The 16,218-nt window shown below is 38.1% G+C and overlaps 1 pseudogene; it reads right to left on the bottom strand.

Annotated features, from left to right (window-relative positions):
* LOC138815557 (Golgi to ER traffic protein 4 homolog pseudogene) overlaps positions 1-10,834 on the bottom strand; it is a 37,848-nt pseudogene extending 27,014 nt beyond the window's left edge.
* Positions 10,835-16,218: the final 5,384 nt, after the last annotated feature.

The raw sequence follows: 16,218 nt of genomic DNA, 5'->3' as shown, positions 1-16,218 counted from the left end.
AGATCGAATCTCAGGGATTGAAGACAGCCGTGATATTATAGAGAAAGAACATACAACCATCCAAGACAAGTCCAAGAAATATGATAGGTGTATCCAACACCTGGAAGACACCATCAGAAGGCCCAATCTAAGGATAATGGGTGTAGAGGAGCACCTAGAAACAGAAGTTAATGGTCTAGGAAATTTGTTTAACAGGATCCTAGCAGAGAACTTCCCAAACATACAAAAAGATAGGCCTATTCAGCTACAAGAAGCTTTTAGAACCCCAAATAGACCAGACCAGAATAGGACATCCCACCGTCACATTATAATCCACACAGGATCAACCCAGACCAAGGAAAAGATCCTTAAAGCTGTCAAGGAGAAAAGGTTAATCACCTATAAAGGGAAACCAATTAGAATTACCTCAGATTTCTCAGCAGAGACAATCAAAGCAAGAAGAGCCTGGAATGACGTATGCCATGCCCTAAAAACAAACAACTATCAACCAAGAATACTGTACCCAGCTAAACTCTCCTTCCTCACTGAAGGCCAAATAAAAACCTTCCATAGCAAAGAAAAATTGAAACAATACATCTCCACCAAACCAGCCTTGCAAAAGATTCTTAAAGATGTCCTACACATAGAAAATCAACAAGAACGCAACAAAGGCCAAGAAACTGCACCCAAACTGAGAATCCAAGAACCTTAGGAAGAACCCAGTTTTCACAGCCCCCAAGAAGGTGGATAACATGGCAGGAACCCTCAAATACCTCTCAGTCCTATCTCTTAACGTTAACGGACTGAACTCTCCAATTAAGCGACATAGACTGTCTAGTTGGATTAAAAAACAAGACCCCTCTATCTGCTGCCTGCAGGAGTCACATCTTGCCCGTAAAAACAAACATATTTTCAAAGTTAAAGGCTGGAACAAAATCTACCAAGCAAACGGCCCTCATAAACAGGCGGGAGTTGCAATCCTAATATCAGATAAAATAGACTTCAAACTAAAATTCGTGAGAAGAGATAAAGAAGGTCGCTACATACTAATTAAAGGATCTCTCCTTCAGGAGGATATTACAATTCTAAATATCTATTCGCCAAACAATGGAGCACCCAAATTTATCAAAGAAACACTACTTTCCCTCAAATCCCATATAGATCCAAAGACATTAATTGTTGGGGATTTTAACACACCACTCTCCCCACTAGATAGATCAACTCGGCAAAAACTCAACAGAGAATCCCCAGATCTAAACAGCTGCATAGATCAACTAGACTTAACAGACATTTACCGAACATTTCACCCAGCAGCAACAGAATACACGTTCTTCTCAGCAGCACATGGAACGTTTTCTAAAATAGACCACATTTTAGGCCACAAAGCAAACTTGTCTAAATTCAGAAACATTGAAGTTATACCTTGCATTCTCTCTGACCACAAGGGAATAAAATTAGATCTCAACACCAAAAGCCACCAAAGAAAGTCCGGTATCACATGGAGGCTGAACAACACACTGCTGAATCATGAGTGGGTCATGGAAGAGATTAGAAAGGAAATTCAAATGTTCATGCTATTCAACAAAAATGAACACACAAATTACCAGCTCCTCTGGGACACAGCAAAGGCAGTACTCAGAGGCAAGTTTATAGCTCTGAGCTCCTACATCAACAAATTGGAGAGATCGGAAACTAACAATTTAATGACACATCTAAACCTCCTTGAAAAAGAGCAGCAAGATAAACCCCAATCCAGTAGACGGAAAGAAATAATCAAAATTAAATCAGAATTAAATGAATTAGAATCCAAAAAAACTATAGAAAGAATCAACAAAACAAAGAGTTGGTTCTTTGAAAAACTTAACAAAATTGACAGACCCTTAGCAAACCTTATCAGAAAAAGGAGAGAACACACCCAAATTAATAAACTCAGAGATGGGAATGGAAACATCACCACGGAAACAACCAAGATTCAGAACATTATTAGGGGATACTTCTCAAAACTTTATGCTAATAAGTTTGAGAACTTGACAGAAATGGACCTTTTCCTAGTAAATATTGACATGCCAAAACTAAACCAAGATGAGTTAAACCAGCTTAACAGGCCCATATCAAGCATCGAAATAGAAACAGCAATAAGAGACCTCCCAGCTAAGAAAAGTCCAGGACCAGATGGTTTTACAGCGGAATTTTACAAGGCCTTCAAAGCAGAGCTCACACCAATACTCCTCCAACTCTTCAATGAAATTGAAAGAGAAAGCTCACTACCGAATACATTCTATGAAGCCATCATAACCCTCATCCCAAAACCAGGCAGGGACTCATCAAAGAAAGACAACTATAGACCCATTTCTTTGATGAACATTGATTCAAAACTTCTCAACAAAATTTTGGCCAATCGACTTCAACAATTCATCCAAAAAATCATACACCATGATCAAACAGGATTCATTTCAGGGATGCAAAGCTGGTTCAATATACGCAAATCAATTAATATTATTCATCACATCAACAGGAGCAAGAATAAGAACCACATGGTTATCTCAATAGATGCAGAAAAAGCATTTGACAAGATCCAACACCCCTTTATGATGAAGGTTCTGGAAAAATTAGGAATCCATGGAACATTCCTCAATACAATAAAGGCTATATATGACAAACCTACAGCCAGCATTATACTCAATGGTGAAAAACTAAAGCCATTTCCTCTTAACTCAGGAACAAGACAAGGATGCCCACTCTCTCCACTTCTCTTCAATCTAGTATTAGAATGCCTAGCTACAGCAATAAGACAAGATGCAGACATAAAGGGGATCCAAATAGGGAAAGAAGAAATAAAACTCTCCCTCTTTGCAGATGACATGATCTTGTATTTAAAGAATCCCATAGACTCCACTCCCAAACTACTCAAGCTGATTCAAAACTTTGGCAAAGTAGCAGGTTATAAAATTAACCCCCAAAAATCAATGGCTTTTCTATATGCCAACAATGAGAAAAGTGTGGCTGAAATTAGGAAAGCAACTCCATTTGTAATAGCCCCACAAAAAATAAAATACCTAGGAATTAACTTAACCAAAGAAGTGAAGGACCTCTATGATGAAAACTTTAAAATCTTGAAAAAGGAAATCAACACAGAACTTAAAAAATGGCAAAACCTCCCATGCTCCTGGATTGGCAAGATTAACATCGTGAAAATGGCAATACTTCCCAAGGCTATCTACAAATTCAACGCGATACCTATCAAAATTCCACCCTCATTCTTCAAGGAAATAGAGGAGGCAATCCAAAAATTCATATGGAACAATAAAAGACACCGAATAGCAAAAACGCTCCTCAACGGAAAGAACACTGCTGGAGGAATATCAATACCAAATTTCAAACTCTACTATAAAGCCATAGTAATCAAAACAGCTTGGTATTTGCATAAGAACAGACCTCAGGACCAATGGAATAGAATTGAAAACCCAGAAATGAACCTACAGACCTATAGCCATCTAATCTTCGATAAGGGAGCTAAAACAATAGAATGGAAGAAAGACAGCCTCTTCAGTAAATGGTGCTGGCAAAATTGGTTAACTACATGTAGAAAACTAAAGCTAGATCCTTATATATCACCCTGCACCAGAATCAACTCCAAATGGATCAAAGACCTTGAACTCAAAGCAGACACTCTGAAAACATTACAGGATGGAATTGGAGAAACCCTAGGTCTCCTTGGCTCAGGCCGAAATTTTCTGAATAGAGACCCGGAAACACAACAAATCAAAGAAAGGTTGGACAAATGGGATTGCATAAGATTGCAGAGCTTCTGCAGGGCAAATGACATAGCTGGCAAGATCAATAGAAAGCCCACCGATTGGGAGAAGATCTTTACTAGCCATACAACGGACAAGGGTCTCATATCTAAAATATACTTGGAACTCAAAAAATTAAACCACCCAACAACAAATCCTCAAAGAATCAACTGCCCAATAAATAAGTGGGCGAAAGACTTAAAGAGAAGCTTCTCTGAAGAAGAAACAAGGATGGCCAATAGACACATGAAGAAATGTTCAACATCCCTAGCCATAAAAGAAATGCAAATCAAAACAACATTGAGATATCACCTCACTCCAGTTAGAACAGCAAAAATCAAGAACTCTAACAACAACAGATGCTGGAGGGGATGTGGACAGAAAGGAACCTTACTTCATTGTTGGTGGGAATGTAAACTTGTTCAACCACTTTGGAAAGCAGTATGGAGGTTCCTCAGAAGACTTCACATAGATCTCCCCTATGATCCAGCAATCCCACTTTTGGGCATTTACCCAAATGTTTACAAACAAGACCACACTAAAGCTACCAGCACAACTATGTTTATTGCAGCATTATTTACCATAGCTAAGATATGGAACCAACCCAGATGCCCCTCAGTAGATGAATGGATCAAGAAAATGTGGTATATATACACAATGGAATTCTATGCCTCCATCAGAAAGAATGACATTTCCCCATTTGTTAGGAAATGGAAAGGTTTGGAAAAAATTATATTAAGTGAAGTAAGCCAGGCCCAAAGAAGCATAGGTCCCATGGTTTCCCTTATTTGCAATATCTAGTATAGGTATGAGTCAAGCGGAAAAGGTCAGATAATGTGATGTTAGGAAAATGAACCCTTAAATATGTATTTTAATGTTTTCGTTTCTTTCATGCATGTGTTTCTAACGCATTTATAAGATTATTTCTTTGTTGCTTTGTATGTCCCTCCCCCACAGTGTAACCCCCGCTTTCACTATATTTGATGTCAGTATAACATGTGGAGGAGATGGGGACAAACAAGTCATTTAAGGACTCAGGTGGACCTGTTGCAACAATGAGAAGTACAAAATGTCATGTCAAAACCAGCTTTACAATGTCGGTGTGGGGGGTGGAGGGGGGTATAATTGGGTGGGGGGAGGGGGGAGGCGGGGAAGGGAAGTGAAGGGTAAACAAAGGAGGAGGCTGCAATGCTTGGTAAGAAATGTATGCATTATCCTGCCCATGTAATTGTAGCCCCCCTGTACAGTATGTTCTCAAATAAAATAAAATACAATTAAAAAAAAAAAAAAGAAGGATGAGAACTGTGGAAAGTGGATTGAAGCTACCGCAGGCAGGAAAATCTGTGAAACTTTTATCTCCAATTAACTGTTCAAATCCAGAAATGGATGTTTGGTTCAAGTTGTAGAGAGTTAGCTATAAGTAAAATAGCTAAAGGTCAGCTCCCTGAGTTCAAGCCCCACTATACACACACACACACACACACACACACACACACACACACACACACACACACACACAACCTATCTCAAAAATAACGAGTGACCAAGGACCAGAAGAAAGATAATATTTTTTCTTTATTTTCTTTCATTTTTGTCATTTTTTCATTTATCTCTCTTTGGGAATGTAAAGGGGGCATAGCAATGGAGGGACAAAGGATGAACAAATGCAGCAGTGGCACTCAGTTGAGACTATGTTGAAAGTGCACTATGAAACTTGTTGGTGGGGAAGGAGGGGAAAACTGGAGGAGACGCAGGGAAAGGGTGACATTGTCCAAATAGAAATATACTCATTGAAGTAGAGCTTTGGCTCAATATCAATGCCATTCTTCAGCAAAAGGGCTCAGGAACACTGCCCAGGCCATGGGTTCAAGCCTCATGACTATAACAAAAACAAAGACAAAAATAGGTAGTCATTACCAAACATATGTAACAAATCTTCTACATCACAGTAATAAGAAGAAGGAGGAGGAGGAGGAGGAGGAGGAGGAGGAGGAGGAGGAGGAGGAGGAGGAGGAGGAGGAGGAGGAGGAGGAGGAGGAAGAGGAGGAGGAAAAGGAAAGGAAAAGAAGAAGAAGAAGAAGAAGAAGAAGAAGAAGAAGAAGAAGAAGAAGAAGAAGAAGAAGAAGAAGAAGAAGAAGAAGAAGAAGAAGAAGAAGAAGAAGAAGAAGAAGAAGAAGAAGAAGAAGAAGAAGAAGAAGAAGAAGAAGAAGAAGAAGAAAGAAAGAAAGAAGGAGGAGGAGGAGGAAGAGGAGGAGGAGGAGGAGGAGGAGGAGGAGGAGGAGGAGGAGGAGGAGGAGGATGAGGAGGAGAAGAAGAAGAAGAAGAAGAAGAAGAAGAAGAAGAAGAAGAAGAAGAAGAAGAAGAAGAAGAAGAAGAAGAAGAAGAAGAAGAAGAAGAAGAAGAAGAAGAAGAAGAAGAAGAAGAAGAAGAAGAAGAAGAAGAAGAAGAAGAAGAAGAAGAAGAAGAAGAAGAAGAAGAAGAAGAAGAAGAAGAAGAAGAAGAAGAAGAAGAAGAAGAAGAAGAAGAAGAAGAAGAAGAAGATGTTAATAAAAACCAAACCAATGAGAGAAAATCTAAGAGAGCAAGGTAAGGGGTGACATTTCCAAAAAGAAATATACTCATACCTGACTTATATGACTATAATCTATGTGTAAATTACCTTTATCATAATATAAAATTTAAAAAAAAACAGAAATATAGTGCTGGAGGCAAATCTGAAATGGAAGAAGATCAGATTAATATCCAATATCAATTTCAAACCCCATTATCAATTTCTCTTTCAAAAATGGCTCTTCTCATCACTTGTACTTTCCCTAGCTTATGAGATGGGGTGCAAATATTTAAAGGGTGAAGGAATTTAATAGTACCTGTAAAGAGCAGTACTTGCTAGAACACATGTTGCCTAGAACACATGTTGATACCATGTTTTCTGAAATATACAAACCTAGTTGAGCTTGCATACAAGCTCCACTCTATACAAGCTGTGGATTCAAAGTTAACTAAAGTCTCTGGACCTCAAATTCTTCATAGGTAACAATAGTTATATCACAGGATTATGAGACCTGGATGTCATCAAACATGGTGTGGGTTGTGTTTTAAGTGTGTGTGCAACACTCAAACACTGCTGGGGCGAGTAAAAACTGGCGTGATGTTTACCATATTACTTAACAGTAATACAACACCTACTACAAGCTCACACCTATAATCCTACTTATAAAAGAGGTTGAGGCCTCAGGATCTAGGTTCTTTGTCAGCCTGGACCGGAAACTGGATGAGACTCATCTCCAATGACCTCTAAAAAGGTTGGAGGTGGAGCTTTGGTTCAAATGGTAGAGTGCTAGACTTGAGCATAAATCTCAGGACATTGACCAGGCCCTGAGTTCAAGCCCTAGGGCCAACACACACACACACACACACACACACACACACACACACACACACACACACACACACACACACACACACACACACACAATTTTGTATATTCCTATCACGTCACTTAATACTTTTTCTCTTCCAAGCCCACCAGTTGTTGTTGTTGATGATGATGATGATGACAAGGACTTGCTGTGAAGCTCAGGGTGCTATTAAACTTACAATACCCTTGCGTACTGGGATTACAGGTATGTGTACCATACTTGACTTTACTCAGTAACTCTACTTATAACATTTTTCTGAAAGAAATTTATTCAAATTCATGAAGATACTATGGCTTAAAGTTGTTCACACTAATTTTCAAGTGTACAAAATGTAAATAATATAAGTGGATATAGTACTATGCTACCACATGGTAATTCCAGCCAAAACTCAGGAACCTGACACAAGAGAATAAGGATTTGAGGTAAGCCTTGTCTACAATGTAGGACTTCTTCTATAAAGGAAAAAAAGTATAAATATTAATCTACTAGGAAATATATAATATGTTAAATTTATATAATGGAACAAATAGATCATTGTTAATGAAAATAAAATGGCTTTTACTAGAAATGAGGAATCAAATGTGCTCACTGTGTAGGTGAGTTAGAAAGTTCTTACCAAAAGCTACATACTTTTCTTGTTTTCTATTCTTCCAAAATTGTTTGCTTTCCAGAATCATGCCTTATCTTTCCTTACTGGTTTCTTTAGCTTATTTCATACATGCCCACAGGGTCTTCAACTATCATTTATTTATGTGAAGAGCTTGCAAATATCTCTCTTCAGTCCAAACTCCTGGTATGCACCTCTGTTCCATATATTCAACTACCATAAATACTTGTGAAAGAGTAATCCTGTCTTTCTATTACTGTCTTTCTATTAATGTGTCAGTAAACTTTAGGAAAATAAAGGAATAACATCAATAAATATAACTGATTATTGTAATAGTAATGTTAAACATTACTACAATGCTGATTATTTTCTGAGCAATTTAATATAAAGCTCAAGGAAAGCAACGTTTTTGAGTGCTGATATTGGAGTTTAAACTCAAGACCTTACCTTCTCACTTATGCATTTTCCCTCAAGGGCGGTGTTTTACTCTTGAACCACAGATTCCCTTCCAAATTTATTTGGGGGATTATTTAGAGATAAGAAACTCATGGTCTTTCCTTCTTGGGCTGGATTTAAACCTGGATCTCAGTTCTCTGAGTAGATAGAATTACCAGTGTGTGCTAACAATGTCCAGTTTCAAGGAGAGGGCAAGTTTCTGATTTCAAGCTCCAGTAATAGCACAAAAACAAAAACAAAATTATGACATATAAATATACTGATAAACTAGGAACCCAAACAAACCAAATGTGGGTATCTAGATGGGCGAAAGACTTAATAGCATTATTATCACTATTACCTTTCCTAGCATTTTGAATAACCTGAAATTATGGATTAAAGTCATAGCTTAGTTGGTAAAGTACTAGCTAAAGAGCAACAACATCAAACACCAAGTACAAGTCTCAGTCTCAAACTTTAAATGAAATCTGAAATGATTTTTTCCTTAAATGAAAATTGACCATAGGAAACCCCTGATACCTAAATGTATGGTCAAAGAAGAAAATTGGAAAATGTTCAGGAAGACAGACTTTTAAATCTCAGTGATTACCATATGGACAGTAGATCAGACCATGTGTAACTTCATACTACATGCAGTGGGCTACGTTAAGGACTTAAAAATTGTACACATTTACACTCCTCAAAAAAAAAAAAAAACACAACTTACCAGGACACTGGGGATTCACATATGTAATTCTAGCTCAGTACTCTGTTACTTGAGCCACAAACTCCATTTTCAGCATTTTTGGTGTTTAGTTGGAGATAGGAGTCTCACAGGTTTTCCTCCCCTGGCTGGCTTTGAAACAAAATCCTCAGCTCTTTGCCCACTGAGTAGATAGGATTACAAGCTTGAACTGATACTCTTATTTTTCTATTCTATTCTTCTTTTGCTTTTCTATTTAAGAATCATTTCGTTAAGTGGCAAAAAAATCCTGCTTTTGAACACAGCAGAGAAAATCAATGAAAATAGAAGCTGTGTCTGAATAGATCAATAAATGGATATATATTTTAAAAGACGGATCAAAATACAAAATAACAAAACAGAGAAGAAACCAGTTGCCAATAACCAAAACAAATGAGTACTTTATCAGAAATCCTACCGTTATAAAATTTAAAAGTACAGTAATAAACAGCTTCAGATGATTTATTCAAAGATAAAACCTATCAAACCTACTTAAGGAAGAACGAAAAAAAATGGAATCTACACAAATTTTCTCAATTTACATTTAAATGCATTGCAATCTATAAAACTCTAGGTACTGATGAATTTATTATTGATTTTCCTAAAACTTTGAAGAGATCATTTTGATTCTACAAAAATATTTCCTTAGAAAGTGAGGAAATACTATTTGCCCTCTTAAAAGTTTCTCGTAAAAAATATCTGGCTGAATTTTGTCTGGAATTATACTCTATGTACTGAGCAGTTAAGGAGAATTGTTTCAGGACATTGAGTCTTCTAATCATTAAGTACTTGATCGTTCATTTACTTAGTCCTTATTTTTTTGTATAACATTTGAAAGGTTTTATAAAATCCATTAAAGATAAACTTCTGAATTGGAAAACCTTTTGGAGGGAATTTACTCAAAGCAGAATGATATATTTTAGGCATCTCAGTATTTAGAGCTGTGAGTATGAACTCCATGAACAGAATAACTTGTCTTTAAAGAAGTTTTTAATACATAGAGCATAACTAAGAAAAATTGTAGGTGATAGAGTAACTAAGGGAGGCCAGGACGTGGCCAACTGCCTCCATAGGAAGACAAAAGCTTGGGATGTACCCTGAGGGACAACTCTCCTGTCCTGTTCTGTCCTGTCGAGCTACTTGTCATGTATTGGGTACCTGCACAGGGAGGGCTGGAACTGCTCTCACAGCACCATGAACGTGGTTAGCTTGCTGCCATCCAAGGCCAGCAGCAGAAATCAGATGAAGTGGAGCAGGGATTGGATGGAGGGCGGCCCGTGCTTGATGGATGTTGCTTCTGTGCATACATGATGAAGACCACAGACCTGGTTTTGTTTTCCAATAGAGAAACTGCAGCACTGCCTGAGCCACAAGTATGTCCACTTGCCATGGAAGCTGTGGGCCGTGGAGTCCTCCACCAGCATGTTGGCACAGCCCTCACCGTCTGTGGAGTGTAGAAAGTAGTATCAAGATTCCCAGTAGTTCGGCTCTTTCCACAGGGTCAGGGCCCAAAATGGAAGGAGCTAAGGATGGCCCCATTTCCAGGAACCCCAACTGGAACACTTCAGGGCTCTGGAGAAGGGGTCCATCAACTGAACACCCTAGCCAGACACTCCATCCATTTCTGCCATCTACATCCATTTCAGGGACTCCAACACCAGCATGGACAGCTCTGCTGTGCTGTTTTGCTGGCCATGAGGGAAGAACAGCAGTATGCTCCTGAGCACATGAGCTCTTGGGCCTCAGAGGGCTTGCTCTGGGACATGTACCTGAAGAAGATGGTCCAGTACATTTGGTGTGCCCCATACTGGCCGCTTTTCTCCATGCAGCTTAACTTGCATGTGATTGTGGGCTTCATTGTGAGAGCCTTCCTGCTCCACCATCGCTGCTGCCAATGTGGCCCTAGTAGTATAATCTTTAGAAAGACTAGGACAAAGCCTGAGAATATTAATGCAAGAAATTGGGGTACATCAAAAAGAGGGTGGGGAAAGGGTAGACGAATGAAGGGAGGAAGGGGCAGAATGTAGTCAAGCTCATTGGGAGAAAATGAGGGAACAGAAGATGTTGTATGAAAGGAAATGTTCTCATCTGACTTATGCAAATGAAATCCCTCTACACAACCTCTTTAAAATAACTATAATCAGCTGGGCACAGGCCACTCAGGCCTGTAATCTTAGCTACACAGGAAGCTGAGATCTGAGGGTCTCAGTTCAAAGCCAGCCCGGGCAGGAAACTCCATGTCACCCTTATCTCCAATAAACCACTAAAAAACAGGAAGTGGCGCTCTGGCTCAAGTGGTAGAGTGCTCATCTTGAGTGCAACAGCTGAGAGATAATGCCCAATCCCAGAGTTCAAACCCCATGCCTGACAATAAATAAATAAATAAATGAATAAATAAATAAATAAATAAATAAATAAATAAATAAAACTAAATTTGCTAAAAAGGAATTCATTGCCTATACTGCAAAACTAAGAAATATAAGGGAATGGTGGGTCAGAGGGGGGTGTGATTATTGTAGGTGTGGCACAAATCAATATGCACTGTATTCATAAACTGCTTTTGTTATATGGCAACTCCTTTGTACAACTACTGAAAGATAATTGACAAATAAAAATAATAATTGAATAGATGTAAAATAAGATACAGGAGAAAGAAATGGTTGATAGATACTTCTGATATAGAACAGGGCTTCCTATTACATTGGGACCCTATAGAAGAACTCTACTGTTTTTGTAATATTTCAGAATAAGATGAGATTCATAAAGCATAGTTCATTATGATTTTTCAAAAATAATTTAAGTAGTTGTTAATAACCCAACAATACTAAATTCCTATATTATCTACATGAACAAATGTAATTTATTATCATGGTTTGAAAGAAAAATCTATGGAAACACTTTTATTTTTGGTAAGACATGAAGCTTGACCTCTGGGCCTGGGCACTACCCCTCAGCTCTTCAGCTCAAGGCAAGCACCTTACCACTTGAGCCACATAGCCATTTCTGGTTTTCTGGTGGTTATTTAGAAATAAGAGTCTCATGCACTTGCCTGCCCAGGCTGGCTTTGAAGCGCAATCTTCTGATCTCAGCACCTTGACTAGCTAGGATTACAGGTGAGGGCCACCGATGCCTGGCTAAAATTCTTAATTCCAATTAATAAGCAAAAACCCAGAACTTGAGGCTTTGCTTAAAAGGGGGAGTGCAGGTAGAAAGTGTAAAGCAAATACTAGCAGAGAGGCAAGCAGAGAAAGAGAGAGAAAGAGAGGGAAGGAGAGAAAAAGCGAGAGTAAGAGAGAGGGAGGGAGAGAGAGAGAAAAATGTAAAAACAAGAAGCAACCATGGGGGGAGACAGGCAAAAGAGTGTAATGAAAGTGAATATTATGAAAATAAGTAGTATGAAAATAGGAAAATATAATGGAGTCCATTATTTTGTACAATAATAAGACAATATATCTAAAAGAAATTATTTAGACAGTGATGAGGACATATTAGCTGGTGGGGAAGATATTATTTACATTCACTTAGGCCCCAAACACAATCTCTGAAGATGCTCCTGTTCTATCCGGGCCAATGAAGTGGCCACTGCCAGTTTTTGCAGCAAAAAAAGAAAAATGTCATTCTGAGAACCAATGAGAGATAATGGCCAGACATCTGTGGCTCAAGCTTGTAATCCTAATTACTCAGGAGCCTGAGATGTGAGGATCCAACTCAGGACAAGCAGGGAAGTCCCTGAGACACTAATCTCAAGTTAAACACTAAAAATAGGAAATGGAACTATGGTTCAAGTACAAAGGCTCCAGGACAGCACTCAGGCTCTGATTTCACCCTCAGGTCCAGAAAATACATACATATACACAGAGATACACAGACACACAGAAGCACAGACACACACACACACACACACACACACACACACACACACACACACACACACACACACACACAAAGTTAACTATGTATTAGAAAACTCAGTCATATGTCAACATTTAATGCTCACAAATGTTAACTCCCACTGATTTTCACATTCTCTTAAAAGGGACTATTTACTTGGCAGATGGTCCTGCATTTTATAAAAAAAAAAATTATAGTCATACTTCTTTGGCAGTCACTATCACAAATTTGAATGGCAGGAGAGGGGAGGGAATGGGAAACTGTGTAGCCACTTTCCTTGTGCTCCACTGATACTCTTATGCTTCACTACTGGAAAGACATTAGCAGGAATGACATGTGTCTAAAATAATTTAAAACCATTGAAATGGCCACTGATCATGTATAGACTGATTAAGTACAAAGTGACATATAGAGTGAAAACCACAGGTTGCTCTATCAAGTGAAAAGCAACCTATATATGATATAATTGGTAACATTTGATGTATGTATTTTATACTTATGGACATAGAAGTTTGTACATGCATGGGAAAGGTTCTAGCAATATATATCTGACAATGGAATTCTTTTGGGAATGGAATATATGGTTGTGCAGATGGAGTGGGGAGAAAATCTTAACTCCTAGATTAGAATTATGACATTTATATACAACCAAATCTATTTCTCTCAAAATTAAAAAAGATGTACTAGCATATGAAATAAGAAAAATAGCACATAAATCTGTAGTAATTTTTTCTCACTTTTTGATTAGCACACATTCTTCCAAGGATTTGATTTGTATCTTTATGAGACTCATTTCCTCCATCACTCTCACACATCTACAGACTTTTCTCAAATCAATGTCAACATGCTTTGTTGGTCATTTTTTACATGCATTAAAAAACTACCTATTTTGAACATGTTTTCCCACCTTTGCCCTCTCTGTCCTTCTCACTTCCATTAAAACACACATATAATAGTTGTTTAGCATTCCTATATCTCATTTTAATTAAATTGCATAACAATAGTATTTAAGAAATTTCACCATAAAATTTTACAAACTTATATTGAGTATTTTTAATCATACTGATGGCCTGACTCTCCCTTTCCCCATCTAGCTTCCTTTTCAATATTCAACGGATTTCGGTGAGATTCCTTTGTCATCATTGCCATGCACAGATGCCAAATAACATTTATTTATCCTTCCCTAATCCTACTAATTCCCTCAAAAATTCCCAAACATATAGACATATTCTATAAATGTATTTATATATGATTCTCTGTGTGTTTACATGTTTATCTTTTAGATTGTGTATTTACATATTACAGAAAACATGTGACCTTTATCTTTCTTAACCTGGCTTACTTCACTCAGCATGATAGTCTCCATTTCTATTTCCCTGCATATAAAAACATTTCACTCATCTTAATGCATGGTGTGAAGTAGAAGGGAAAGGCCTGGCTGGGCATACACAATGGAAATCTGGTATCATGTAGTTAACATTTAATGCCAAGTGGCCAGAAAGATACTCGTTTTAGTGAAGATGGAAGGAAGTGAGAAACCAACGGAGCCTCCAGTATGTCCAAATGTGCCTAGAGACCTCTTCACCTGGACAAAGAAGCTGGGGTGATAAGGGAAGAAATAACCAAAAAGTTTGAGCAGGGAAAGGTGATAAGATAATTGGGAGCCACATGCCACAGCAAAGCCAGCTAACATGAAGAATGGAGCTGACACAAACTAGGCAAAGTTTAGGCCACTGGGGTCTTTGACAAAGCCATTGAAGGCTATCAGATAATTATTGATTGAATATAAGATAGTGATAGAATACAAATATAGAGAGTGTAAAATAATTATTGTATTTCAGTTTCCTTGGGTACTATTGTTATATACTTTGTTTACTAAGAAATTATCATAACATTGAAAAAAGAAGCTAAAATGGAAACTGGTAAGTCAACTGGCTGTGAAAATCAGGATTTCAAACATATGTTTGACTTCTAAAATCCCATACAAGTGTAACAGTCTTACAAGGGAACATGGGAAGCAGATTCTGCTTTTGTGTGTATAGAAAGCACTTCTTGAAGCCCACCAAGCTTGTCACACCAAAGACTGGGTTCTCAAAGCCCATGAGGAGATATTGTCACTAGAATCTTCTACATAGGAGGCTCAATGCAAATTGTTTATTTTTGTATTGATCTTTTGCTAACTGACCTTATAAAGGAAAAGTAAAGCCTAATTCTGTTACAAAGATAAAGATCTCCCAGCCAAGAGAAGCCAGGCTCATATTCTTTCTGGCTGCCTGGTGATTAGTCCATTGGTTGTACTTTTGTCCTTCTGATATAACACTTCTGTGAGGTGTTACCCTGCTTTGAGAAGGCAAATCCTTATTAGAGGCATGATTAACTTTTGAGGACAAGGATACATTGGTTAACCTTTTCTTCAGTGGTATTTTAAAGACACAATGAGAATATTATGGTTCAAGACCATTCAAGGAAATATTTTTTAACCAAGAAACCTATCTCAATCAGTATTTGCTAGATGTAGTGGCATACATCTGTCATTCCAGTATGTATGGGAGGCATAACTAGCAGGGCTACAGTCAACAGCCCAAGAAAACCTACAAGAACCTACTTAAAATTAAGTAATATTAAAAGGTCTGTCAGTTTCATGCTTCCCTAACAAGTGTAATTTCATATGTGGCAAATCTAGGTACACTCTTCCACAGTGAATTTATAGAATGACCCAGGCTCAGGTGTGTTCTGAATTTCCACATCTTACTTTCTCAGTAGCCCCACCCATTCCAGCACACACATGGGGCTGGGATGGGCAGCTTCCTCTGTTGCTGGTAGGGTTGATGCTTTATGCAAGCAATAAATTAGTAAACATACAAACTCCCAAAGAGTATTCTGTTTTCTTTTCCACTCTGCTTCCATCCATCCAGTTCTCTGCTGCTCTGCCTCTCCAAGGTTCATAAAATGCTTGTCCCTCCTCCTGGACATTCTCACATTTGATATACCTGGAAAATACCTGTTCTACTTCCACAACCCTCACAGGATTCTACCTGTATAAGTTCTTTCCTGCATCACTGTACTCCAAGCCCATGATAATAATTCATACTACTCTTTACCTTTGTCCTTCCCAACAGTCTTCTTGGCCTGCTCTGGAATGTTGTGTAATTAGGTACTATGCATACCACTACCCTTTTACATTCTTCAGTTACCTAGAGCAAGATATGCTTTCTAAAGATATCTTCCAATATAGAACAATACTTTGTAAACACTGGCCATGGTATCAAACTAAAGGCAGTTGAGTAGAAGTGTGTACTAATCACATAACATTCCTGCTATGAGTGATGCTACACATTTGTTATCCTACCA

Source organism: Dipodomys merriami, unplaced genomic scaffold (genome assembly GCF_024711535.1).
Source record: "Dipodomys merriami isolate MVZ:Mamm:240054 unplaced genomic scaffold, mDipMer1.0.p SCAF_65, whole genome shotgun sequence".
NCBI classification, from domain to species: Eukaryota; Metazoa; Chordata; class Mammalia; order Rodentia; family Heteromyidae; genus Dipodomys; species Dipodomys merriami.
This window is presented reverse-complemented; position numbering and strand designations above follow the sequence as displayed.